We start from the raw sequence: 5,249 nt of genomic DNA, 5'->3' as shown, positions 1-5,249 counted from the left end.
GGGGGGTCAAGTTGCTGCACCATGGGCCTCTGGGTTGTACTGGGCTAAAAGTTGCCAGTCAGCCCCTGCCTTGACCCCTCCTTCCTGTCCCCATGTTTGTCCTGTCATGTAGTCCCTCCGCCTATTTCTCTTTTGTCATTAGCTCCGTGACTATCTAACTGGATAAGGAAATTCCCATGTTGCACACAAACATTGGAGATTATAGTACTCCTAGCTGGTTCTGCCAAGCTGTCGGAAGCAGCTGTCGCTCGGCCAGCTTCGGCATTCCGCGCGGCTCAGCCGAGTGAGGCATATGCCTTCGGCTCGACTGAGCCGCTCGGCCAAGTTCGGGAGCTGTACGAGCTATAGTGAATAGCCCGTACAGCAGCCCTTCGGTTCTACTGAACCGAAGGGGTCCTGGGGCCAAAGCTAGCTGAAGGATCGGCGGAAGCTACGGCTAGATCCTCGGCTGCTTCGTGAATAGACCCCTATGTTTCTAAGACCTGGGGCAATTTTCATCCACACAGGAAAAATATATTTCTGTGCCTTAACACTTTCGCTGCCACCGACACAACTGCTTGCAGCTGGCCATACGTCAGTGGCTTTAGCTTTACCCTTCTGCTATAAGCTCTTGGTCGCTTTAGTGATACAAGAAGGGTTCCTCTGACTCTCCCCTGTAAGATAATAGCTGTCATCAGCGACTGAGAAGCCGCTGATGACATCTATTAATGAAAATTCCGCTGCTGCCGGCCACTGGCATCTGTCATCTCCCCCCACCTAGAGCTGCTCCATGCTTCTCCTCGAATCCCCGCTGCTCTCCCCTGCCTGTATGGACAGGGCAGTGCGAATCTGAGCATAAATGGACGGCTGCAGCCGGCAGGAGGGGCTGAGGAGGGAGCGCTTCCTGCTTTTGGGGTGGCCGAGTGGCAAGTGGGGAGGACAGACGCTGCCATCCTGTCATTCTGTTCTGTCATCTGTGATATTTACCGATCCTTTGTGTGCAGAGCAAACACTGGAGCAATCAGATGATCACCCCAATGTTTGTAAACAACTGGGGACACATAGTACTATGTGTCCCCAGATATGAATGAAAAGGAAGTACTTTACATCTCAATGGGGAGAGGTACTCACTACAGAGGCTTCTATTCATTCAGAAATTGGTTGATAGTAAATATTTTACTATCACCAGTTTGTGATGAATGTGAAGCCTCTGTACTGAGTGCTTTCCATTCATTCAGTCCTGAGGCTGCAGAAAAAGAGATTGAGGACTTTGTGTCCTCAATTTCTTTTCCACGATACCGTACATGGCAGCATACAAGGGGCTGGGGGCGGAACCATACCCATTGTATGCTGCCAGGTACTGGCATCAGGAAAGGAAAATTACCGATAGGTAAGTATACAATTTTCCGTTTTCCCGATACCGTACATGGCAGCATACAATGGGTATGGCCACGCCCCCAGCCCATTGTATGCTGCCATGTACTGGCATCAGGAAAGGAAAATTACCGATAGGTAAGTATACAATTTTCCGTTTTCTATTTCAAAAGAGAAATGTGAGGGGTCTGTTTAGACACCTAATAATTCCCCAAAGCCCCCCAACAGTAAAAAAAATAAAACAATAAACACAAACCCCCCTCCTCCACACACACACGAATAACATACACATGCACCATATTTTGGTGTAAGCCATGCGCTGCGGTGCATTGTTAGAACGCATCGCAGTGTTTGATTTTTGTTCTTTTTAATATAATATTAATTCAACTGTGTGGCAGTGCATGGTGATATGCTGTGCTGCGATTAAATATATGCCTGTATCATTTTATCAAAACATACACACCAACACAGTGCACAAACGATTTTTTTTTTTTTTTATAATAAATTCTTTATTTCAAGGTTTCCAAGTTATAGAGACAGGTGCATAAAGCAAGCACAAACGATTTTTAACATTCTTTATTTCAAGGTTTTCCCGTTATACAGACAGGTGCATAAAGCAAGCACAAACGATTTTTAACATAAGTCGCTTATGTGTAGTTTTGTGTCCCTTCATTTTTTTACCGTTTCAAAAACAGGCCCAATTTAAAATTTACAAATATTTGTTATTTATTAACTCAATACAGTTTTGTCTTTTAGATTTAGTCGAAAAATGATTTTTTTGTGCCCTAATACTGATTTTAGTGTTCTTTTATCAATTTAATTTGTATTTTTTATTGGTTTAATATTGATTTGATAAACATTTGCACAATTATCACAGGAACTACAAAATGAGTAGCACCATCTTTTTATTCTACCAGGCCTGTGTTTTCAAAAAATATATGCTTTGGGGGGGTCTTTGGTGTGGCCAGCTGAGGTTTAAAACATCCTGGAGGGCTTGGCAGTGAAAGGGTTAAAATTGGCTAAAAGTACTCGAGGGCAGTAGGATGCGCAGGCGCACACAGACCAGTTATAGGCATCTGTCCTGGCCAGTGCATCCCTAAAACATAAACTACTGCTTGCATTGAGAAACTACTTTATTAGGCTAATGGAACACAGGAAGAAAGAGGCCGGCTGCAGGCAACTACAAGGTCGGTTTATCAGGGGAAAAGCAAAATTGAGTGGACAGGTTATTCTAGTTATTTCCATCTTAACCTGCAGTTTCTGAGGAAGTCCCACAAATATTAGGAAAAATGAGGTGCCTTCGGGAAGATTTATTATAAAATAGGGATTGTCTGACTGTCAGCAGCTTTCAAGATTCACATTTCATAACACTATTTTGGCTGACACAGTTAGGTAGATAACTGAATGAGACAGTCAGGAAAGATGGGTGAGCTCACATGGATGTCATTGAGGGATTCTGGCACCTGGTAACATAAAGCTAAGGAACTGATGGTAAAGCCATATGGTGACCCTGACAGTGATGAAGTGTCCGTGTGCTGAAGTCACCTCTTACAGGCCTTCAACACAGGCGTCAGCTTTGTATGACCTCTGAACATGTCAGGCTGCACCAGCTACTAACAAAAATAAACTGCAAAGCTCTTCGGGAAATACTGTATCAAAATGAAATGAGGCCAGCTCTCTGCTCAGTGTTGGGTCATTCAATATAAGCAAATCTTATGCGGCTTCTCAGACAATCAAACTAAGTATGCACCCAGCAGAGTGATTTTTTAAATATATTTATTTCTTTCATTTCTATATGGTTAGTATATCACACAAACCTTTACAGAATACATACACCAATCACTTAAGTGTTCCCGTACCGTGTTCTGCACTGTGTCTCTATGTGAGGGCAGCCATCTTGGTAGAGGCAGGGCTTTACTTCCTCATATAAGAGCTGCCCCCTAATGACTGTTGATCTGATAACTGGTAAGAGATGATTTAGAAATCAACAGAAGAGGTTCACAAAGCACAAATCCACAGAATGTTAGGGCCACGGAAAAGGACGTATAGGAGTAGTGGCCCCATGGGATTGTCACACTTCCAAAACAATAAGAAGTATTAAATAAGTTGATTTAATCATAAGCATTGGTTTTATATAAAAAGGTCAATTAATTTAAAAAAAAAAAAATGTATGTGGTATGTTGTCAAATACGCTGCTGGCTCTTTTTTCTATTTTCAGGTTGCTAGGGGCATAGCTGTATCTGGGCAGAATCAAAGGCAGTGGCTCTATTATTCAAGATATATATATCTATATATATATATATATATATATGTGTATATTTATATTATGTGGTTATACAGGTATGTATATATGGGTTAAGAGCAACGATTGAAGGTATTTGTTTTGATTATAGGGCGTACAATCCCATGAATGAAGCAGATGCATGCAGTGTAGATTCCTCTCCAGCACGTAGCACAGTGGTGACAATGGTCTCACCCCAAATCTCCTGATACGAGCCATCAGAGGTAGCAGTGCCTCTCACACTGTAGATATACAGTCATAACGCTGTAGACACAAGAGTGACTAGACACCATCACATACCAGGAAGTGCATTGCTAGACAAAAGGTACATTTTCATGGTACTTGTGACGGACTGAACCGTCACTGGGGCTGCTGGAGGAGCCTGAGGGCTAGCCTCCTTCCTATGGACTATGGACCAGAACTATGGAGACCCCCCTCAGACCTCTTGGGGTTACATGGAACCATTCTACTAGGATACATGTGGAGTGGATATACTGCATGTCTCCCCCGACATTACAGACACACATCACTGTGTTCATTATAGGCAGCAGGCTGGCTGGAGTGACCATTGTTTGCAATGATGGGATTAAGTTCTTATCTAATTAGGACATTCATCCCACAGAGTGTCTGTGCATGAAAGACTTCTAATGCGGCACCTAGCTGTCTGGGAGAGGGGACACACTGAACTCTAATCTGATCCTGCCAGGTATAAACTCTGTGTGCTTCCTTCAATAAAGCAGATCTTGTTTCCACCTCAACATTGGTGTTGTCTAATGCTTGAGTGGTTAGCGTTCTGTCCTAATATATTGGTTCTGTCCAATAATTAGGCAGGTTTGGGCTGAGGACACTGGGATTTGGGTTCCAGCGGAGAGGAAGCTGATTTATGACGGAGGTACCCAGTCGGGGTACCAGGAGGTCCGTCACAGTACTATCTAGGCACAAATAGCTTTAGTGCCTCATTCACATGGGACTTTTATGTCCAGATGCTTGCTCTTGTGGCAAGCATCAGTGGATTTTTGTAGCAGTAATCACAGGTGGTTAGGGACAGCTGTGGCCGCTCAGCCTGTACAAAGCAATGACAGAAGCCCCAGCTGTCTGCCGCTATTCACATATATCAGCACATCCAGCAGTTAGGAGCTGTTAGGGACAGATGACTGGTGCTGGATGCATCCAGATTACATGCAGATCCATTCGGATAGTGGTAAACAACTGCAGCTCCTGTCAGCTTTTCATTAGTATGTGCAGGCGAAACGGCCACAGATGTATGTAACGACGTGTGATTTCTGCCGCAAGAATCAGCACCTGGACATAAAGCCGTGTGTGAATGAGGACTAATAGATGCTCCCTATAGTAATAGGTTACTCAGGTAAGGTCCACTTTAACTAATACCACATTTATTCCTAGCCCTACCAACACTTTACCATGAGGCCGTGTTCACACCTGTCCTGTGCATTAGCGCACACATGTTAATGAACATTTTGTTAGGTTGGGCAGGAAGTGTGCATATTTTCCTCTATCAGGATGTATAGATACGACGTGAATGAATATTAAGGTAAGTGGTATGGTACAGTTTATGTCAGCTCTCCATTCCTGCTGTTAGTTTAGTACCCCCCCC

The sequence above is a fragment of the Nanorana parkeri genome, unplaced genomic scaffold, assembly GCF_000935625.1.
Source record: "Nanorana parkeri isolate BGI_ZX_2015 unplaced genomic scaffold, ASM93562v1 scaffold2306, whole genome shotgun sequence".
In the NCBI taxonomy this organism is placed as follows: domain Eukaryota; kingdom Metazoa; phylum Chordata; class Amphibia; order Anura; family Dicroglossidae; genus Nanorana; species Nanorana parkeri.
Note: the sequence above shows the minus strand (reverse complement) of the source record.